Raw genomic sequence first — 24,644 nt, 5'->3', positions numbered from 1 at the left:
TAATTGCATTCCTCTGCTTATAAATATTTTGACTCCCTATCATCTGCCTTATGATTTTATTCACATTCTGGCCCCTATCTATTTTCCAGCCTTATAACCTGTGTAACATTTCCTTTCAGCTGACCCTCCAGCTTTTAGCTGAAGAGCTGCTCCTACTTTACTGGGAAGATAGAAACAACCACACAGGAGTGCTTTCATCTTCTTAACTCGATAGCTGTAACCCCATCTCCATAAGAGAATATGAGTCATATTCTTTATCTTCCTTTAAATACAATTTTTTTTTTTTGCGGTACGGGGGCCTCTCACTGTTGTGGCATCTCCCGTTGCGGAGCACAGGCTCCGGATGCGCAGGCTCAGCGGCCATGGCTCGCTGGCCCAGCAGCTCCGCGGCATGTGGGATCTTCCCGGACCGGGGCATGAACCCATGTCCCCTGCATCGGCAGGCGGACTCTCAACCACTGCGCCACCAGGGAAGCCCCTTTACCTTCCTTTAAAGTCTATCATGGCCAATACTTCTGCTTGTGGTACAAACCCCAGCTTCTCTCAATTTTTCAAGACCTTTTGTATCATAATAGGCTTCCTTTCTAGTGGATTATTTTCACCTTTATTTGATATGCTCTTATGTCATTCATTAAAAAGTCTATTCCTTCATTTCATTTTCCCCTAAATATTTTACTCTAGTTTTCAAAACACTGTTGTCTTAACTTGCTCTCTCTATTCTTCACCTACTGTTTGCTCATCAAACTCTAGTGAACCTTCTCTGTACTCATCTTGCTGTATCACGCAGCAACATTCAATATGATTCACCTTTCATTCCTTAAAAACTAGACTCTCTAGGCTAGTTCCTCTTTTTTGGTCTCCTTGCACTGCTGGTCCGTCTCTTCTACCTGAAATCACCATATCCATACCTTCTAGCTAGGTGATTTCATTTAGACACAATGTTTTAAATGCTAATAATTATGAAATTAAATATATCTATCCCTGTCTATACTCTGAGCTCCAGATTTATACATCCAAATGCTTATAGGGCATGTCCATTTGAATGCTTAATAGGCACCACAAACTTAAAATTTTCAAACCAAAACCCTTAATTGTTCCCCACTCCTCAAGTCTTCTTCAGGCTGTCTCCCCCATCCCAGTAAGTGATACCACCATCCACCCAATTACACAAGTCCCAAACCTAAAAGTCATATATTATTTCTCCATTTTTTTTCTAGTCCCTCCTCACAGAATCCATCAGCATGTTCAGAATATATTTTAAATCTTTCTACTTCCCATCTTTACTACCACCACCTTGGACTAAGCCACAATCATATCTTGTTAGGACAATTGGAGTAGCTTCTTAACTACTGTCTTTGCTTCCTCTCTTGATTCATGCCCACATAGTTGCCAGATTAATTTTTATTAACGTATCATCAGATCCTGACACTTCCTTGCTTAATTAAAGCCCTTCAGTGGTTTCCCATGTCATTTAGAATAAAGTTCAGGATCTTTACTGACAAGGCGGCTCAGTATGATTTGGCCCCGGGATACCTCTTTGAGAACACATCTTAACCTTTTACCCTCTAGCTTATTCTACTCTAGCCATTCTGTCCTTTTTTCTGTTCCTTGAGTAACCCAAACTCTTTTCCGCCTCAGAACATCGACACTTGATATTCTCAACATTTAGGATACTCTTTCTCCGGCTTTTTGCATGGAAGTTTATTTTTCTTGAATCTTAGCTCAACTATCACCTCCTCAGAGAAGCCTTCTTTACCCTTTATTCAAAATAGCACACTAGTCTTGTGGGGAGTTCTATGACAAACGTTTGCTAGATACAAATACATTTAAGACATGTTCATATATTACATTGCTTTTTTGGAATTCATATGCACAGTAGCACATTATAACTTCATTCATTTGTTTATTAATTCATTCAGCTAATATTTATTGAGCACCTTCTGTGTGCCAAGAATTATTCTAAGTGCTTGAGATACATCAAAAAGTAAAACAGATGTAACTCCCTAACTTCTAGCGAGTGAGACAAATAAATAATAAATATAATGAAAAGTAAATTATATAGTGTAAGGAAGGCCATATATGCTATAGAAAAAAAGGAGAGCAGGGTAAGGAGGATTGAGAGTGCTGTAGAGGTGAGGGGTGCTCTGAGAATTGTGTTATAAAGTAACCAGCATTTCCCCAACTTACTTGACTGTAGAAATTGTATTATGAGCTTATGAAACTAATCTTTAAAGAACACAACTTTACCTACTTTCTGTCTCTTTCCTCCTGCCTGTAAGGCACACATGTCATTTTATGTAGTAGAAACCTGCATTCTAGAGACGCTATCTAATTTTCCTTAAGTCACAAATCCTTCCTAGAATTTTAAGGTATGATCTATGTGTTACAAAGTTGATTATGGGGATTATGATAACAGAAACAATAAGTTGCATACCTAGCATATTTGACACTTCAAACAGCTTATTTATAAGACAAAATTACTTCCAGTAATAGTCATGTAATAAAGCAAAAATAATGGTTAGGAAAAAAGGGAGATCATGAAAATTTTCTTTTCATAAATTGTATATATATAATCATACCAATGAAAAATAATAATAAATAAAATTAATATGTAGGGCTTCCCTGGTGGCGCAGTGATTGAGAGTCCGCCTGCCGATGCAGGGGACATGGGTTTGTGCCCCGGTCTGGGAGGATCCCACATGCCGCGGAGGGGCTGGGCCCGTGAGCCATGGCCGCTGGGCCTGCGCGTCCGGAGACTGTGCTCCGCAATGGGAGAGGCCACAACAGTTAGAGGCCCGTGTACCGCCAAAAAAAAAAAAAAAAAAAAAAAATTAATATATAGTACAAGAATGGAAAACAATAATGGATTAATGTTTTAAAACTACATTAATGTATTTTTTTAAAAAGAAAAGGTTATATATGCTGATTGTTACGGATTGAATGTTTATGTCTTCAAGTTCATATGTTGAAACCCTAACTCCCAGTGTGGCTGTATTTGGGGTATGAAAGTAATTAAGGTTAAATGAGGCCATAAGGATGGGACCCTGATCCAATAAGATTAGTGTCCTTATAAGATGAGATTTCAGAGCGCTTACTCTCTCTCTTTTTCTATGAGCACACACTGAGGAAGGACCATGTGAAGGCAGCATGAGAAGTCAGCCATCTGCAAGCCAGGAAGAGAATCCAGAAACTGAATCAGCCAGAACCTTGATCTTAGATTTCTACTTTCCAAAACTGTGAGACAATAAATTTCTGGTGCTTAAGCCACCCAGTCTATGGTATTTTGTTATGGCAGCCAGAGCAGACTAATACACCACTATATCAGTCTGCTACAGTAATTAACATATAATAATACAGTTTTTGTTATTGAAACTTCTAAAAATTTGTCAATAGCTTTATGAAAGTTGATTTTCTTTATATGGTCCTACTTAATAGATTGTGTAGCCAGATTTGTCTATCTATCTTTACTCATAATAACTGGAGAACACTTTTTATTCACTTTTTTTTTTAACTTTAATTTAAAAGTTTTGTCACAAAAAGCAACAAATAGAAAACTAGAAAATATCCTGTCCAAGATTTTCTTTCTGGTCTAGAGGACTTGGGGCTGGCTGTTCAATTTCTTTAAAAATATTGGCTGAACAACTTGAGTTGGGATTGTATGTGATGGAGGGAAAGAAAGCATGGGGGTAAAGGGAAGCCTTTCTAGCTTATTTCTATTTATTTAAATCATGCGATCGTGAAGCTCCATTTCACTCTCTTCATAATGGTTTACCTCAATGTTGGTTGATAACATCAAAATATGTAATACTGGTAAAAGTAATCATATTGTTTTCCTATATTCTTTAAGTTATTATTATGGAATCACACAATGTACCTTTGTTTCTCTACATTAATCATCTTGGAGAACTTTCCTGCTGTGAATATAATTATAAATTTTATTTTACTTCTTATTTAGATGCTAGAGGGAAATTGTTTTAATTTTCTCTTTTTCAACCTTATTTTTATTATGAAAAGAAGATATTTAAATTTTTTTCTTTATTTTATGTTATTTTATTTGTTACATATGTAACCTTGGTAAACATTTGGTAATTCTGTTGTTTCCCATATCATATTACTCAAAAAAATCCTGCCTGCGAGTATGCAAGAACACCAGTATCAGCCTGTATTTTTCTAGCTTATTAACTTGTCTGCTCTACTCAGCCTCCTCTGTCCTACAGGGCCCCATCTGCACTTTAACAGTATTGAGGATTAAGTCTACAAAAGGTTGTTTAAACTGCAAAGCAGAACCTGGAACTAAGCCAGAGAGTGGCCATATGCTCTGAGACATCTCTACAGCATAGAAAAGAATGTTTTCCGAAGAACATTTCTGTTATCTTGCTGAAAGACAGTCTAGAAGCTCCTTCCCCAGGTGGTTCTGGAGGGCCATAGTAATAAGTTAGATGATTGTAAACTTGCAGTAAAAACGACCCAGTTTAGGCCCTCATAGTGACTGCATGTTAGATTTCAGGAAAGCGGAGTATTTCTCATACTCAAAAAAAGGAGACCATTTTGCCTTCCATAAAATTTGTTAAATTTTTCTTCTGGAACTCCTTTTTCCCCTTAATATTTGCTGTTACCATATCACTGTGCATGGCAATATGAGTATTTTCAATGATATCTCAGCAATATAGAATGATACCAGACTTGAAATTATTATTTCTACCACTTATGATTCATGTGATCTGGAAAATAGCTTACTTTTTAGAAATTTCAGTTTCTTCTTTTGTAAAATCCTCCTTCTCTGGATGGTTGTAGAGCTTAAACAAGACAGTGCATATGAAAGTATCTGGCACAAAGTATCAGATCAGGGTGGAATTGGAAACGCAGTGTAAGGTTATAAGAATTCCCTGAGTCTGTAGAACATCTATATTCATAGCTGTCTGATGTGTTATTACTGAATTATTTGGCGTTTAAAAGTCAAAGGGGAGTGTTTCCCTGGTGGCACAGTGGTTGAGAGTCCACCTGCCGATGCAGGGGACACGGGTTCGTGCCCCGGTCCGGGAAGATCCCACATGCCGCGGAGCGGCTGGGCCTGTGAGCCATGGCCGCTGAGCCTGGGCGTCCGGAGCCTGTGCTCCGCAACGGGAGAGGCCACAACAGTGAGAGGCCCATGTACTGCAAAAAAAAAAAAAAAAAAGTCAAAGGGGAAAAACTTACATCTTTGATAAAATAAGGAGTAGCATGTATATTTTAAACTTTAAAAGACAAAGTTGCTTAAATTAGCTAAAACAAGGTAATTATAATTTAGGTGTGTCTTTAACATGGACAAAGTTGTTTATTTAGTATTAAATTTATTGAAGACATTTAGAGATGATTTGTCTTAATGATGGTTTTTATTGCTAATGAATTATTTGTAAAATAAATGAGGAAAAGAGAGGCTTGATTTGATTATACAGAATAATTAAAAACAGGGTATAATATCAGCATTGGTGATTATATTCTTAATTCTCCCCAAAATAGCTATCTCCTACCTGAAATCATCTTTATTTTGCTCTTGGTTTTATTTATTCTCTATTGTCATGAATTGTGGAAATAAAGAAGGCATTACTAAAACCCCCCATTAAATCCATTAATATGGTTTTCATATTTTTTAATTTAAAGTATTTGTATAATTATAATAGTTACTGGTATATGATTATAAAATGGTTAATAAAATAGTTTTAATTCAATGGGATTAAGAAGTCCTTTTAATCCCAGTTTTACTAGTTTTACGTTGGGAATTAAGAAAAAATTTGCTAATATTCCCAAATTCCAAACATTTAATCATGCAGTTTTGCTTACTGTGCCTTTTAGGCATTTCTCAACTCTAATTCTACAGCTACCATTGTTGTTTGGTTTTCTTATTGGTCCTTTACCTTGACTGTGTAAATTGTAACTTTCTTATACTGTCTTCCTACAGTATGTTCCACTCCAATTCTTGCTCCACAATATAACCAGTCATTTTAAAAATAAGATCATATAAATTCTTTCTTTAATACCATTATATGGTTTCTAATATCTAGAAGGAAAAGCCTGAACTTCTTAGCACTGTGTAAAAAAGCCTTTATAATGTCCCCAACTTTCATTGTTGATGGGTCCCCAGCACCCAGGGCCTGCGTTTAAGCTGCTCAGTGCATTTTTGATGAATGAATGAATGAACCTCCCATTTTAGGCCTCTCCTGCTTCCATACCCTCTATCCCATTCCCACACTCAAACCTTGCTTTACTTTGAATAATGCTGTTTCCTTCCCTGTTCCAAGTACATTTAAGCCTACAGAAAAGGCTTAAGTAAAATGGATTAAAGGGGTTGTCTGTGAGGCTCATAGGAATGAGTTCAGGCCGTAATCAAGTGCAGAAGATGGTTGGCATAGTTACGTATTATAAAACAAAGGACTTGTGTAGGCACTGATGAAAGCATCACAGTGTTTATAAATGGAGCTTTATTTTAATCCTGTCCTTATTGTCATTTAATTTTATGATTCTAGGAAAGCAAAACCGGTAAATGAAATAATACTGCTTCATAATGATGAAATGAAATTATTTCTCTCTCAGGAGAAATCCCAAAATGTTTTGGAAGAAATTATTTGGAGAGAAGAGGAATGTGAAGATATGGAATAGTTTTGAGAGACAAGAGAGTTCTGAGAAAGAGCTGTAAGAAGAAATGATAGCTTTTTTACCTTCTAGAATGAATAATAAGAACCTGGGGGGAGCAGGATAACAGCGGAAGGCATGACTGGATCCTGAAGTGTAGGAAGGAACCATTGAGAGTGGAAATGAAAAGGGAAGGGAAGAAGGAACAATTAAGAGCTTCTGGAACAGGAATGGCTATTCAGGGCAGTCTGCTGTGTGTGCGGCATTTTGGTGTGACTTGTTTTATTTTCTTGCATAGTAATAGTCATAGGATCAAAGTAATTAAATGGAATAAAAGTAAAGGAGAGGTGAAAATAATGATTCCGAAGGGTATTTTTGAATAACATATTTATGTTTAATGAATGAATTCCTCTTGGAAGATAATTTGGGAAATTTTAGTTATCTATTAAGAAATGAACAAGGTCAAAATAGAATAAATAGAAGAGAAACTAGGGAAAGCAGAATGCACCCATACATCCATAGCACCACAAAAATAAAAACAAAACTAATTCATATAGGAAGGAGTGATAAAAATAAAACAAAGGAAAAGTAACAGATTTTATGAATGGGACTTGATAAGAACAATGTGGGACAAAATGGAGAAAGATATACCAGTTATGACTGGTTGTGAAGTTGCAATGACAGGCCAAAAGCTTTACGTACAGAGAAAGAGGACATACAAGAATATGACATATCCAGGGCTTGGATTACAATTTTCCTAATAAATATCAGTAAAAGGTAAATACCAGGTGCATATACTGCTTAGTAGAGGGAACAAGGTCTACTTATCTAAAGAATTTAGAGAAAGCTTATCCAAAACACGTGGCACAGGGATGGATCAGCAACATTTTCTTTGGCAGAGGGAGGTACGGGATCCCTGGTCTTAAACTTCACCAGGAGATACATAATTGCACATAGTAAGGTCTAAGTGACTGAGGATCCCATCTAGAAGCATAATTGTCTCTATTTAGGTCTGCACAGTGGACTAGTCCTGCATGTAACCTAGTCTAATACTTGCCAGATACCACCTCAAGGTCCAGCTTAATGATCATGGAGTATACACAACACAGTAGAATTACAGGATAGAGTATATTCAGAAATCAGGAATGCCCTCATCTACGATAGACTTTCCAGGCTATGATAGACCTTTCCTGGTTCCAAGTACATTCCTAAACTTAGTGCTGCAGTCTCAGATCCATTCCCCCATAAGTGCCTTAGAGACCAGAGAAAAAAACCTAGACCAGCCACGGGTTCTTCTGCAATTCCTTAGTAGATTATTTTTAAAAGGCACTTTAAGAATTGGGAAGAATTTCAGGTTTAGCAGTAACAATTACAGAAAGCACTTACATGCACTTACTATGTGCCAGGCACTGTTTGGTGTGCTTTGCATATGCTAATTTGCTTAATGGTGCTGCAACCTTGTTCCATTAATATCCCATTTTCCAAATGGAGAACTGGAATTCACAGAGGTTGAGTGATTTAAACCAAGGTCACACAGCTAGTGACTGATGGGACTATGATTTGAACTCAGGCAGACTGGCGCTAAAGACTGTCCCTAACCATTCGGCTACACCACCTCTCTATGGCAACTAACTGCTTAGCACTTTACTCTTACCTACTTACTTGTGTCCTTTACTGTTTTTTACATGTAAAGAAACCAAGAGATGGAGTGGTTAAATCCAAAGTCACATAATAAGTTTGGATTTTTGAACTCAGGTTTGTCAGATTCTGTTGACTATGCTATATTTCATTCTGATCTTTGGAGTACAACCCATTGCTGGATTTTGCTGCAGGTCAGAAAAATCAGTTGTGTGACCCTGAGCAAATTACTCAATTTCTTTGTGCCTCATGTTCTCCATATGTAAAATGGATGTAGAAATCGAGCCTACAGTGTAGGATTGTCTTATTGGGTGAAGTTTGGAATGGTTAAAGTATATGAAATGCTGAGACTAGGTCCTTGTCCTCAGGGACAGAAGGATCTGTGGGATTAGAAAGGATTGAACAAGAAGCAGAGCAGTATTCATGGGCAGGAGCCAGATTATGTGCCTCATTCCCAAAGATCGATGATTCTCACCTGGGAGCAATTATGAGTCCCTCCCCCCACCCAACCCCAGGACATTTGTCAAAGTCTGGAGACATTTTTGGTTGTAACAACTGAAAAAGGGTGCTACTTAGCATCTAGGGGCCAGGGATGCTGCTAATCATTCTATAACTCCCAGGAAAGTCCCCCATAAAAATGAATTGAGTCCATACACCAATGCTGAAAAACTGTGTGGATAGACCACAGTGAAATGTTATATTGACCTTAGTCAACATATGAGATATCAGACATGTTTAATTTTTAGTCTACGCACAATACTCCAATACAAATTGAAAAATGATACAATACGTACTTAAAAAAATTGGTTTGGTAACTTTATTTTTGGACTTTTATTTTTTAAGTTTAAAGAAAATATTTTTATAAACTACAGCCTGAATTATTGCCTGAATTACCCACCTATCCTTCAATGACTCTATCATATACTGCTTTAAATTATCCATATAATGGGATACTGTTTTCTATTTCTTTTCTAAGAAGGAGCTAGTTTAGTTGGTTTGATTCTCTGAGCTATAATCCAACAGGTATGAAAAACTTTCAACTTATATTTAACACTATAGAATAGCATTTTCAATATATACTGTGTCACTGACAGTCGCTCAGTATTTTGGCAGGACAGCTAAGTATTCAGACTTTTAATTACTTTTGAAGTATAATAGTATGAATTGATTTTTTTCAAGTAGTTTAATGGGTGAAGTACAGAATTGGGTATTGGGAATTAAACAATATAGAAGAATGTTTGGAGAATGGGCACTGTTACCAGACAAATCTGTGTTTGATTCACAGCTCTCTATGCCACTATCGGTCTGACTTTGGTTACTTTAAACAGCTTTACTGAGCATTAGTTTTTTGAGCTCTAGTAGTTTCCTGGTCACGTCCTTAGGATTTTCTATGTGTAGTATCATGTCATCTACAAACAGTGACAGTTTTATTTCTTCTTTTCCAATTTGGATCCCTTTTATTTCTCTTTCTTTTCTGATTTTTGTGGCTAGGACTTCTAAAACTATGTTAAATAAAAGTGGTGAGAGTGGACATCCTTGTCTTTTTCCTGATCTTAGAGGAAATGCTTTCAGCTTTTCACTGTTGAGTATGATGTTAGCTGTGGGTTTGTCATATTTGGCCTTTATTATCTTGAGGTAGGTTCCCTCCATGCCCAGTTTCTGAAAAGTTTTTATAACTGGTATTTTTGCTTTCTGTACTAATATAAAAAACTTGCTTGTATTACATAAAACTCTACCCTCTGCCCCATTAATTTTTTTAAAAAAAATTTTAAAAATTTAAATTTTTAAAAAAATTAAAATTGGTACTCAGGAGTTCTTTTTTTTTTTTCCTTCAGCTGTGAACAGAAAGTCTTGCATTTGGATTGCTCTTTATTCCATCTCCCCCTCATACTTCCATTTCTACTTAGCAAAGCTTTTGCTCTAGTAATGAAATCCAACTAAGAAGTACTGCCTCCTTTAAAATTTTTTAAGATTGTGGTAAAATATACATAAAATTTACCATTTACCCATTTTTGAGTGTTAAAACACAGTCAATGGTGGTAACTACATCTATGTTGTTGTTCAACCTATTTCCAAAACTCTTTTCATCTTTTGAAATTGAAACTGTACCCATTAAACCCTCCTTTCCCCTCCCCCAACCACTGGCAGCCACCATTCTATTTTCTGTCTCTAGAGTACTGCCTCGTTTTTGAAATATTCCCTGATTACTCCAATTTGAAGCGATTTCTTCCTGGTGTGCAATTCCAGCAGTGTGCTTAATTTCACTAGGGTCCCTATGTTGCCACACAGTGGTATTTTGATACACCTTGTATTGTTTTTCTCCTGTTCAGTGCACCAGATACACTCTCCCTTCTCTATCTCTGTCTGCACTCTAGGCAGGTGACTTGTGTGGACTGCTTCTATGGGCTCCTTTGCTCTCTGGCCTCCAGAGCATGAGTAGGAGATTAGGAGAAGGGAAAGTGAGTGAGGCATTGGCTTGGGAGAACCCTTGCTCAGTCACAGTGGGCTGGCTGCTTGTCTCCACCACAGCTCCTGTCGGGCAGCCTGGGGCATACACTGTCTTCTCTGATCCCTCCCTTTGCCCCTTAGGACTGAGGGCAAAGTGGTAATAGCTGTCTACTTTTACCATCCCTGGAGGTATTGCACCATTTGTTCTGATTTCCCTACACCGTATACAAACCTTTGTAAGTAGTCCTTTATTACCTGGCTGTGGGGAGCTGTCTGTTTTCTGCTGGGACTATGACTTTTTAAGCTTTCAGAGAAGGTCTATATCATACTTGCTTTGTTCCATCTCTGCTCCTGTCCTTGGTCTACTGCCCCTGATTTGAGTCAAGAAGACTTGCCAATAGAGAAAGGAAAAGGTATTGAAAAAGGCCAAAAAATAGACTTTTTCCTTGGGTATAACACCAAATTAAAAAGATAAACAGCACACAGGCAGGATTATGCCATATGTAATGGCATTTCATCTTACCCCTCAAAGTCTTTAGAAGAATTTATTAAATTCTTTCTATAAGAAAATATCCAACTCCTTACCTTACCCCTTTTATATATATATATATATATATATATATATATATATATATATATATATATATATATATTTATTTATTTATTTATTTTTGTCAGTTAAGTTTTATTTGGGGCAAAATGAGAACTATAGCCTGGGAGACAGCCTCTCAGCTAGCTCCGAGGAACTGCTCTGAAGAAGTAGGGAGGAGTATACATGGAGTATACATGTGATTTTGGTGAAGGGGGTGCATACAATCAAGCTCACATTTTGGCAGAAGGTTGCTGCTAGTCACAAGGAGCAGATGCCTCCATTAATGACTTTAGTGCTTTCCTAGATGTGAGAAGATGCAAGAAATTGGGCTCCTAAAATCGTTTCCTGAAAATATCTGAAGGCCTGTTCTGCCAGTTTTTCCCAGAGCACAGAGGGCCTCATTCCTGATCTCCGCCCTGAACTCCTTTCAGGATGTGTTGAAGGTCAGCAACTGCAGTGGCTAGTGAGAACCAGACGGAAAGTGACAATTGTTAGTCGGCATCAAAAATGTCAATAATGCCGAGGCTTTGAAAATCTGGTTTAGATCACCTCCTCCCAGATTATCTGATTCCAGCCTTTCATTGTTTTTGAGCCATTTTATAAGCCAAAGTTGTAGATAGCTGTAGCAGTGCAAAATAATTTTTCTCTATATGCAAATTAATTCTGTCCAGTGTGGGGGGAGGGATCTCTCTCCCCACCACGGAGAAGCCAGCTGAGTCCATTTGCACATTCATTTCAATATTCTTTTTTTTTTGTTAATAGATCTTTATTGGAGTATAATTGCTTCACGTTACTGTGTTAGTTTCTGTTGAACAACAAAGCGAATCAACCATATGCGTACACATGTTCCCATATCCCCTCCCTCTTGAGCCTCCCTCCCATCCTCCCTATCCCACCCCTCTAGGTCATAGCAGAGCACCGACCTGATCTCCCTGTGCTATGCTGCTGCTTCCCACCAGCCACCTATTTTACATTCGGTAGTGTATATATGTTGATGCTATTCTCACTTTGCCCCAGCTTTGCCCTCCCACCCCATGTCCTCAAGTCCATTTTCTATGTCTACCTCTTTATTCCAACCCTGCAGCTAGGTTCATCAGTACCATTTTTTTTTTCTTTTTTTAGATTCCATATATATGTGTTAGCATACGGTATTTGTTTTTCTCTTTCTGACTTACTTCACTCTGTATGGCAGACTCTAGGGCCATCCAACTCACTACAAATAACTCAGTTTCGTTTCTTTTTATGGCTGAGTAATATTCCATTGTATATATGTGCCACATCTTCTTTATTCATTCATCTGTCGATGGTCATTTAGGTTGGTTCCATGTCCTGGCTATTGTAAATAGTGCTGCAGTGAACATTGTGGAACATGTCTTTTTTTGAGTTATGGTTTTCTCAGGGTATATGCCCAGGAGTGGGATTGCTTGGTCATGTGGTAGTTCTATTTTTAGCTTTTTAAGGAACCTCCGTCCTGTTCTCCATAGTGGCTGTATCAATTTACATTCCCACCAACAGTGCAAGAGGGTTTCCTTTTCTCCATGCCCTCTCCAGCATTTGTTGTATGTAGATATTCTGATGATGCCCATTCTAACTGGTGTGAGGTGATACCTCATTGTAGTTTTGATTTGCATTTCTCTAATAATTAGTGATGTTGATCATCTTTCCATGTGCCTCTTGGTCATCTGTATGTCTTCCTGGGTGAAACGTCTTATTTAGGTCTTCTGCCATTTTTTAACTGGCTTGTTTGTTTTTTTGATATTGAGCTCCATGAGCTGTTTGTATATTTTGGAGATTAATCCTTTGTCTGTTGTTTCATTTGCAGATATTTACTCTCATTCTGAGGGTTGTCTTTTTGTCTTGTTTATGGTTTCCTTTGCTGTGCACAAGCTTTTAAGTTGAATTAAGTCTCATTTGTTTATTTTTGGTTTTATTTCCATTGCTCTAGGAGGTGGGTAAAAAAAGATCTTGCTGTGGTTTATGTCAGAGTGTTTTTCCTATGTTTTCCTCTAAGAGTTTTATAGTGTCTGGTCTTCATTTAAGTCTCTAATCCATTTGGAGTTTATTTTTGTGTATGGTGTTAGGTAGTGTTCGAATTTCATTATTTTACATGTAGCTGTCCAGTTTTCCCAGCACCACTTATTTAAGAGGCTGTCTTTTCTCCATTCTATGTTTTTGCCTCCTTTGTTGTAAATTAGGTGCCCATATGTGTGTGGGTTTATCTCCGGGCATTCTGTCTTGTACCATTGATCTATATTTCTGTTTCTGTGCCAGTACCATACTGTCTTGATTACTGTAGCTTTGTGGTATAGTTTGAAGCTGGGGAGCCTGATTCCTCCAACTCCGTTTTTCTTTCTCAAGATTGCTTTGGCTATTCGGGGTGTTTTGTGTTTTCATACGAATTGTAAAATTTTTTGTTCTAATTCTGTGAAGAATGGCATTGATAGTTTGATAGAGATTGCATTGAATCTGTAGATTGCTTTGGGTAGTATAGTCATTTTCACAATATTGATTCTTCCAATCCAGGAACATGGTATATTTCTCCATCTGTTTATGTCATCTTTGATTTCTTTCATCAGTGTTTTATAGTTTTCTGAGTACAAGTCTTTCACCTCCTTATGCAGGTTTATTCCTAGGTAATTTATTCTTTTTGTTGCAATGGTAAATGGGAGTGTTTCCTTAATTTCTCTTTCTGATTTTTCATTGTTGGTGTATTGGAATGCCAGAGATCTGTGCATTAATTTTGTATCCTGCAACCTTACCAAATTCATTGATTAGTTCTAGTAGTTTTCTGGTGGCATCTTTAGGATTTTCTATGTATAGTATCATGTCATCAGCAAACAGAGACAGTTTTACTTCTTCTTTTCCAATTTGTATTCCTTTTATTTCTTTTTCTTGTCTTATTGCTGTGGCTAGGACGTCCAAAACTATGTTGAATAAGAGTGGTGAGAGTGAACATCCTTGTCTTGTTCCTGATCTTAGTGGATATGCTTTCAGTTTTTCATTGAGTATAATGCTTGCTGTGGGTTTGTCATATATAGCCTTTATTATGTTGAAGTAGGTTCCCTCTATGCCCATTTTCTGGAGAGTTTTTATCATAACTGGGTGTTGAATTTTGTCAAAAGCTTTTTCTGCATCTATTGAGATGATCATATGGTTTTTCTCCTTCTATTTGTTAATATGGTTTATCACATTGACTGATTTGTGTATATGGAAGAATCCTTGCATCCCTGGGATAAACCCCACTTGCTCATGGTGTATGATCCTTTTAATGTGCTGTTGGATTCTGTTTGCTAGTATTTTGTTGAGAATTTTTGCATCTATGTTCATCAGTGATATTGGTCTGTAATTTTCTTTTTTTGTGATATCTTTTTCTGGTTTTGGTATCAGGGTGATGGTGGCTTCATAGAATGAATTTGGGAGTGTTTCTCCCTCTGCAATTTTTTGGAAGAGTTTGAGAAGAATTGGTGTTAGGTCTTCTCTAAAGGTTTGATAGAATTTGCCGGTGATGCCATGTGGTCCTAGACTTTTGTTTGTTGGAAGATTTTTAATTACAGTTTCAATTTAATTACTTGTGATAGGTCTGTTTATATTTTCTAATTCTTCCTGGTTCAGTGTTGGAAAATTGTACATTTCCAAGAGTTTGTCCATTTTTTCATGGTTGTCCATTTTTTTGGCATATGGTTGTTTGTAGTAGTCTCATATAATCCTTTGTATTTCTGCAGTGCCAGTTGTGATTTCTCCTTTCTAATTTTATTGATTTGTGTCCTCTCCTTTTTTATTTTTGATGAGTGTGGCTAAGAATTTATTGATTTTGTTTATCTTTTCAAAGAACCAGCTCTTAGTTTAATTGATCTTTGCTATTGTTTTCTTAATTTCTATCTCATTTATTTCTGCTCTGATCTTTATGATTTCTTTCCTTTTACTGACTTTGGGTTTTCTTTGTTTTTCTTTCTCTAGTTGTTTTAAGTGTAGGGTTAGATTATTTATTTGAGATTTTTCTTGTTTCTTGAGGTGAGATTGTATTGCTCTGAACTTCCCTCTTAGAACTGCTTTTGCTGCATCCCGTAGGTTTTGGGTTGTCATGTTTTCATTGTCTTTTGTCTCTATGTATTTTTAAATTTCTTCTCTGATTTCTTCTATGATCTCTTGGTTATTAGGTAGTGCACTGTTTAGCCTCCATGTATTTGTGTTTTTTACAGTTTTTTTTTTACTGTAATTGATTTCCAATCTCATAGCGTTGTGGTCAGAAAAGATGCTTGATATGATTTCAGTTTTCTTAAATTTTCTGAGGCTTGATTTGTGACCCAAGATGTGTTCTATCCTGGAGAATGTTCCATGTGCACTTGAGAAGAAATTGTATTCTGCCACTTTTGGGTGGAATGTTCTATAAATATCAATTAGATCTATCTGGTCTATTGTGTCATTTATAGCTTGTGTTTCCTTATTTATTTTCATTTTGGATGATCTGTCCATTGGTGTAAGTGGGGTGTTAAAGTCCCCTACTATTATTGTGTTACTGTTGATTTCCCCCTTTTATGGCTGTTAGCATTTGCCTTATATATTGAGGTGCTCCTATGTTGGGTGCATAAACATTTATAATTGTTATATCTTCTTCTTGGATTGATCCTTTGATCATTATGTAGTGTCCCTCCTTGTCTCTTGTAACAGTCTTTACTTTAAAGTCTATTTTATCTGATATGAGTATTGTTACTCCACCTTTCTTTTGATTTCCATTTGCATGGAATATCTTTTTCCATCCCTTCACTTTCAGTCTGTATGTGTCCTTAGGTCTGAAGTGGGTCTCTTGTAGACAGCATATATATGGGTCTTGTTTTTGTATTTATTCAGCCAGTCTGTTTCTTTTGATTGGGACATTTAATCCAGTTACATTCAAGGTTATTATTTATATGTATGTTCCTATTACCCCTTTCCTAATTGTTTTGGGGTTTTTTTTTTTGTAGGTATTTTTCTTCTGTTGTGTTTCCCGCCTAGAGAAGTTTCTTTAGCATTTGTTGTAAAGCTGGTTTGGTAGTGTTGAATTCTCTTAGCTTTTGCTTGTCTGTAAAGCTTTTGACTTCCTCATTGAATCTCAATGAGATCCTTTCTGGATAGAGTAATCTTGGTTGTAGGTTTTTCTCTTTCATCACTTTATGTATATCCTGCCACTTCCTTCTGGCTTGCAGAGGTTCTGCTGAAAATTCAGCTGATAACCTTATGGGGGTTCCTTTGTATGTTATTTTTTTGTTTTTCCTTTGCTGCTTTTAATATGTTTTCTTTGAATTTAATTTTTGTTAGTTTGATTAATATGTGTCTTGGTGTGTTTTTCCTAGGGTTTATCCTGTATGGGACTCTGTGCTTCCTGGACTTGGGTGAGTATTTCCTTTCCCATGTTAGGGAAGTTTTCAACTATAATCTCTTCAAATATTTTCTCAGACCATTTATTTTTCTCTTCTTCTTCTGGGACCCCTATAAGGGGTCGAATGTTGGTGCATTTAGTGTTGTCCCAGAGGCCTCTGAGATTGTCTTCAATTCTTTTCATTCTTTTTTCTTTATTCTGCTCCTCAGCAGTTATTTCCACCATTTTGTCTTCCAGCTCACTTATTCGTTCTTCTACCTCAGTTATTCTGTCATTGATCCCTTCTAGTGTATTTTTCATTTCAGTTATTGTGTTGTTCATGTCTGTTTGTTTGTTCTTTAGTTCTTCTAGTTCTTTGTTAAACATTTCTTGTATTTTCTCAATCCGTGCCTCCATTCTATTTCCAAGATTCTGGACCATCTTTACTATCATTACTCTGAATTCTTTTTCAGGTAGATTGCCTATTTCCTCTTCATTTATTTGGTCTTGAAGGTTTTTACCTTGCTCCTTCATCTGTGACATATTTTTTTGCCATCGCATTTTTTTTTTTTTTTTAATTTTATGATGGGATTGTGTTCCTGTCTTACTGGTTGTTTGGCCTGAGGCTTCCAACTCTGGGGTCTGTAGGCTATTGGGTAGAGCTGTGTCTTGGTGCTAGATGAAGAACTCTGTGAGACCTCACTCAGATGAATATTCCCTGGGGTCTGAGGTTCTCTGTTAGTCCAGTGGTCTGGTCTCAGAGCTCCCACTGCAGGAGCTTTGGCCCAACCCCAGGCTCGTGAACCAAGATCCTGCAAACCACTGGGGGCAGCAAAAAAAAAACAAAACAAAAAAACAAAAGTTAAAAATAAAGTTAGACTAGGAAACTAACAGATATGTTAGGAAGAATATAAATATAAAAATATAGGTGAATCAACAACCAGAAGGTACATCAGTACCACAGTAGTAAAAAAGAGGAGAAGGAAAAGAAAAAAAAAGGTGGGGGAAAGGCATTTACTGTGGAGGGTGGGGCCAATGCTCAGGACCCACAGGGCTATAAAAGGCCCAGGGGGCTGTGGGGGATGGGGCTTAGGCTCAAGGAACAGAAGGGTCCCAGGCGTGGCCCCCACCCCTGGCCTCAGAGAGCAGGGGACCTCACCTGGGAGCCCAGCAGGTGTCCTGGGCTCAAGGACAAATGCTTTCCTCTCCTCTCTTGCTCCTCCAGTCTGGGAGGGCCCCTCCTGCCTGCCTCTCTTGATCTCTCCCACCTCCCTCTATGTCCCCAAGGACCCATGCAGCCTGGAGGGGGGTCTGGAGGGCAGGGGACCTCACCTGGGATCTCAGAAGGCTTCACATGCCCAAGTGGGTGGGGCAATCACCCTCCACTCCTCTCCCGCTCCTCCCAGAGGGCCCCTCCCGCCTGCCTCTCCTGATCTCCCCGGCCTCCCTCCTATGCCCCCAGGGCCCATGCATCCTGGATGGGGCTTTGGAGCGGGGATACCAGTCTGGGAGCTCAGCAGGCTCCACGGCCCAAGTGGGCCAGGTGATAGCCCTCCTCTCCTCTCCCATTCTTCCTAGAGAGTCCCTCCCACCTGCCTCTCCTGATCTCCTCAGACTTAGGGGTCCTGATCCTGTCTTGCCTCCACTTCTCCTCACTACTCAGTCCCCCTACGACCTACCGGTTCACTTTGGGGTTCCTCCCATCTCCTTAGGCATCAGAGTCTACCACAAGTGGCTGGCAGGTGCCCTAGCTGTGGGGAGATGCTAACTCATCATCTTCCCACACCGCCATCTTGACTCCCCACCTTCCCCCTTTTAAAATGACCTGTCATTATAGTTCACATTTTTTCGATAAACTGTCTTTTCTGTCTTCTAGCTATTTTTCTTAATAGAATTTTCATAGACAGTTCTTCAAGTTTGCCTTTCAGAAAAGACATTACTACATAAATTTTTCATTTTTAGGAGGTATAATTCTCAGAAAAATGACATTTTTAAAGTTTGCACGTCCATGAAATTTGGGTAATAAAATTTTATTTACTTAAACATGAGACAGAATTACCCCTGACAACTTTTCTAAGAATTTTATGACTCTCATTTCAGATTTTTTTTTCTGAAAGATATAAGCTTTCTCCAACAATTTAGTGCATTTTCCTAACAATATTCCACTTCTGCCCTTGGATTTGCTGATAAGGCACAAAGGACTTTCTGTGGTGCTGTGAAGAACTTATTCCTCCATGTGGGCTGTGCACGTTGCAGGACTGTCATCACTGTTATCACCAGGAGGCTCCTAAAACACTTAGGATAGAGGACAGGTTTTCACTTGGTTTAAACTCTTCCAGTTTCTCATTAGGACCTTCCTTGCCATTAATCTTCAACCCCTTCATAGAATCCTAGTTCCATTTGTTCCTGAACTCCTCAGATGTTCTTCTGCTTTTACTCTCAGCAGTAGAGCCCAATGAGACTCCCTTTTGTGTTACACACATGGCTCATAAGAATATTGTAGATGTACTTGTAAACTACCATTGTCAGCTTTTCACCCTGATAAAACATATAACATCTCTACTAAAAAATTACACTTTCAGTCATCCCTGTTTTCAGACAGTATCTGGAATGACAAGATAAAAAATGAACCCCAAAGAAAAGGCCTTCTAAGGTGATATTTAAAACAATATTTGCTTAGAGGAAAAAACTGAACTGAACTGAACAGTTTCCTGAATTGCTTTTCAAGAGAATACACTGATTACTTTAACAAAAACATTGCTTTTTATCCTCATTACCTAGAAAGAAAACCAGAAAGTCTGAAGGCTCTCCTAAAAGATGTAGTAGGTTGGGAAAGTTGCTATATCTCCCTGAAAGATGCATCTAAATCCACAGCCTTATGAGCTAAGCATAATTGTTAGTTGTTTATTAAATATGATAATTAAACATGGGTAATTTTTATTTCTTATCTGTCCTGGCACTATTTTCTAAATCCATTTTATTTTATTTTTTAATAAAGTGTTGGATCAGTGGACATCTGTCAGTATTAGTTGGGAAATTACTCAGAGCCAGCAGTGAACTGATAATGAGTTGATATTTTTTAGGGTGTTTAAAACTTTTTTATCAAGATGTAGAGACATAGAGTAAAATGCACATAAGTGTATAGTTCAGTGAGTTTATAAAAAGATATACAGTGAATATATCCTAAGCAGACAGTTCAACAAATTTTAAAGATATGTATATAATATATAATCACTAATCAAGATATGAAAGATTTCTGGCATCTCAGGGACTTCCTCATGCCAATGTCAAGTCAATAAGACTGTCACCACAAGGAAACCACTTTTCTGACTTTTATCACCATAGATTAGTTTTGCCAATCTTTGAATTTTAAATAAATGCAGTCATACCATATGAACTCTTTTGTGTCTGGCTTCTTTGACTAACCATTAATTCTATGGCATTTATTTATGTTGTTACATGTACTAATACATTTGTAATTTTTACTGCTGTATATGTATGAATATACCATAATTTATTTTACCATTCTACTGCTATTGGTCACTTGGATTGTCTCCAGTTTTGTGCTATTACAAATGAAGCTGCTATAAGTATTCTCATACAAGTTTTTTGGGGGGAACATGTGTACTCATTCGTCTGGAATACACACAAGGTGTATACACAAGTGGATACCCAAGACTGAGTGTACATGTCCAACAAAAGCCTTGTACAAGAATGCTTATAACAGCTTTACTTATGAAAGAATAGGCGTATATTTAGTTTTATTTTCAGTATTTAAATTTGTTTAGCCTTTATAGAGACTGTCATTTGTCTATTTTTGCTTTTGCTGCCTGTGCTTTTGGTGTTATATCCAGGACATCATTGCCAGGACCAATGTCATGAAGTTTTTCCTCTATTTTTTCTTCTAAAAGTTGTATAGTTCAGGGCCTATATTTAAGTCTTTAATCCATTATGAGTTGATTTTTGTGTGTGGTGTAAGGTGACAGTCCAATTTCATTTTTTTTTTTTTTTGGCATGTGGATATCCAGTTTTCCCAATACCACTCGTTGAAAAGACTGTACCCATCTTGTATTTTTAGTAAGCTTGTTGAAGATCAGTTGACTGTATATGCATGGATTGATATCTGGGCTCTCTATTCTGTCCCATTGGTCTATATATCAGTCTTTATGCCAGTACCATACTGTTTTAATTATTGTAGCTTTGTAATATATTTGAAATCAGAAAGTGTAATCCTTCAATTTTGTTCTTCTTTTTGGGGGTCATTTTTGGTTCCATACAAATTTTAGATTTTTTATTTCTGTTTTTATAAAAAAAAATACCATTGGAATGCTGATGGAGTGCAATGAGTCTGTAGATCAATGGACAGTTGAACAATATTTTGTTTTCCAATGCATGACCACAGGATGTCTTTCCCTTTATTTGTATCTTCAATTTCTTTTGTCAATGTTTTGTAGATTTCAGTGTGCAAGTCTTTCACCATCTTAGTTAAATTTATTCATAAGTATTTTATTCCTTTTTGTGCTATTGTAAATTAGATTATTTTCCTAATTTCCTTTTCAGATAGTTCATTGTGGTGCATAAAAACAAAACTGTTTTTTGTATGTTCATTTTGTGTTCTGTAAATTTACTGTTTCTTTATTTGTTCCACCAATTTTTATGGAGTGTTCAGTGTTTTCTGTATCTGAGATCCTGTCCTCCACAAACAGGAATGATTTTACTTCTTCCTTTCTGATTTGGATGCTTTTTATTTTCTTTTTCTTGCCTAATCTCTTTGGCTATGACTTTTAGCACTATACTGAGTAGAGGTGGTAAGAGTGAGCATCCTTGCCTTGTTCCTGTCTTTGAGAAAAAGGTTTCAGTTTTTCATTGAGTATGGTATTAACTGTGGGTTTCCATATATGGCCCTTATTATGTTGAGGTAATTTCATACTAAAAATCTTCTGCATAGCAAAGGAAACAATCAACAGAGTAAAAAGGCAACCTACAGAATGGTGCTAAGTATTAGTAAACTTTGTATCTGATAAGAGGTTAATTTCCAAAGTATGAAGAACTCCTACAACTCAACAGTAAAAAAAATCATTACCTTGTTAAAAATGGGCTAGAGACTCGAATAGACATTTCTCCAAAGAAGACACACAAATGGGCAACAGGTATATGAAAAGATACTCAATGTCATTAATATTAAGAGAAATGCAAATCAAAACCATGAGATAGCACCTCACACCTGTTAGGATGGCTATTATCAAAAAGAAACAAACAAACAAAAAAACAAGAGACAACAAGTTGGTGAGGATGTGGAGAAATTGGAAGCCTTGTGCACTATTGGTGGGAATGCAAAATGGTGTGGCTGTTATTGAAAACAATACAGAGATTCCTCAAAAAATTAAAAATAGAACTACTGTATAATCCAACAATCCCATTTCTTGTATTATCCAAAAGAATTGAAGTCAGAATCTCAAAGAGATATTAGGGTTAGTGCTGTCCATTACAGCACTATTCACAATAGCCAAGATATGGAAACAACCTAAATGTTCGTAGATAAATGAATGGATAAAGAAAATGTATTATATACATACAATGGAATATTATTCAGCCATTAAAAAGAAGGAAATTCTGCAATATGTAATTATGTGGATGAACCTGGAGGACATTATGCTAAGTGAAACAAGCCAGACAAAGAAAGTCAAATACTGCATGATTCCACTTGTATGAGATATTTAACATAGTCAAATTCATAGAATCAGAGAGTGGAATGGTGGTTGTCAGGGGTTGGGGTCAGAGGGAAATGGAGAGAAATCAATAGGCATAAAGTTTCAGTTATGCAAGATAAATAAGTTCTAGAGACCTGCTGTACAACATTGTGCCAGTGTACTGTATCATACACTTGAAAATTTGTTATAATTTATAAATAGTATAAATAGCTCTTATGTTGTGTTCTTACCATGATAAAAAAAAATTTATATAGCTCTTATGTTAAGTATAGCTAAGCTATACTTAGCTAAGTATAGCTCTTATGTTAAGTGTTCTTACCACGATAAAATTTAAACAAAAAAGAGATTGCCATAGATTTCAAAATGGTTGTACCAATTTACACTCCCACTAATTCATGAGTTTCTGTTGCCACTCTTGACAACACCAAATATTTCAATCATATTAATTTTAGACATTCTGGTGGGTATGTAGTAACGTATCCTTGTTAACTTTAATTAGCATTTTCCTGGTGACTGAATATGTAGAGCATCATTTCACATGCATTTTGGCCATGTAAATATCCTTATTTAAAGTATCTATTTGAGTCTTCTCATTTTAATAGTGTTGTTGCCCTACTAATTACTACATTCTTTGTTTTTTATTCTTATTAATGTGAAAGAATTATTTATGTATTTTAGAAACTACCATTTTGCTTATTTGTATAGTCTCCTCCCAGTTTGTGGCTTCTTTTTTTTCCCACTTTCATTGTGTATCCTTTGGAAGCATGGAAGTTAAGTTTAGTGAAGTTGAAGAAATCTATGTATTCTTATGCCTTATATAAGATATCTTTCTTGATCCCTTCAAAATAAAGTAATAGATGTGCATTTTTCTTTCAAACTTTTAAAAAAGTTTAGCTTTCATATTTGTCTTTAATTCACCTGGAATTGATTTCTGTATATACCATAGAGGTAGAGACTATGTCCATGTATATTTTTCCATTAGAATATCAGTTGTTCCAGCATTGGATATTTAATGGACTGTACCCTATCATCAGATTTGCAGTACCAAGCCTGTGGAACATTGGATTTCCATAAAGGTTTGAGTATGTCCCTAGATTCTCAACTGTCTTTTCCTGTGTCAGTATAAGGCTGTCTTAATTACTAAAGCTTTATTATAAGTCTTAATGTTTAGAAAGAAAATCCTTGCTATTTTTGGCCCCTTGCTCTTTCATATAAATTTTAAAATTTGTTTGTCATGATATAAAAAGAATAATAGGCATTTTAATGGGAATTGTATTGATTCTATTAATCATTTTAGAGAAAATTTATATTTTTCCAGTTTTCTGTCTCCCAGCAATAAATTTATTACGTCTGTATTTATTTAGGACTCCTTTAATGTCTTTCAATAAAGTTTCACAATTTTATTAAGTTCTTATACATCTTCAATTATATTTATTTTCATATTTGTATTTTTTGTTGCTACTGTTAATAGGAGCCATATTTATTACATATTAAATTTTATAGTTTGATTTTTCATGTCTTAGCTAAAAGAATAGTCAGTAAACATTTTTTCTATCAAATCTACTAGAAATTAACCTATTATTCAATGTTAAGCAGTTTACTGAAACTTCTGATATATTTTATTAAACTAAATTATTATTAAAATAAATAATAATATTAAAAATTCTTATAAAAGGAGTTCTCATGATTCCAATTAGAGAGTTAAAAATGAAAGTGGAAATCAACAGAAGCAAAACCTTTGTACAATGCTTTTTCTTTAGTATATTGTCAGAGGATGTTGGAGGTTTCAGAACTACTTAAAAGAAAATTTCTTTCTACATACTCCTTTCATTCTTCTTCATACTCCTTTTTGGAGATCCATATTTGTTAAAAGTACCTAAAGAAGTTAGAATTGGCACTTTAATCTGTGGACTAATTATTGTGGTTCTGTTGTTTTAAAATATTTTTTATTTGCGTTCAACTTCACCGGTACACAGCACACTTGACAGAGAGTTGGATTTTTATTTTTGAGAATTCTGTATTTAGGCTATCATTCAAGTTCCAGGTTGCTGTATTTCCTCCTGATGTTGTCACAGAAATCTTATCAGATATCAATATCACTTTACATTATGATTGTCTCCTAACACTGTATTTCCAGATAACTACTTTACCCATTAGACTGTGCTCACATGTTACTTTAAGCTTTCTACACTAAAATCACAGTTATAGCCACCCTTCATTGTCCTTACCTAATCCTAACTAGTTCCTAGAGACAGAAACTAATTTTTCTGGAGAGGAGAGGTGTAGATGAATATTTAGGGTGAGAGTGTTC

The 24,644-nt window shown here is 36.5% G+C and overlaps 1 long non-coding RNA gene across 1 annotated transcript in view; it reads left to right on the top strand.

Annotated features, from left to right (window-relative positions):
- Window positions 1–24,644, top strand: part of LOC307185862 — a 232,214-nt gene that overhangs the window by 147,608 nt on the left and 59,962 nt on the right. The window contains exon 3 of the long non-coding RNA XR_013828189.1: window positions 16,618–16,656. This is a non-coding gene — a long non-coding RNA (uncharacterized lncRNA). The remainder of the gene's footprint in view (window positions 1–16,617; window positions 16,657–24,644) is intronic.

Source organism: Stenella coeruleoalba, assembly GCF_951394435.1.
Source record: "Stenella coeruleoalba genome assembly, chromosome: 4".
Lineage (NCBI taxonomy): Eukaryota > Metazoa > Chordata > Mammalia > Artiodactyla > Delphinidae > Stenella > Stenella coeruleoalba.
This window is presented reverse-complemented; position numbering and strand designations above follow the sequence as displayed.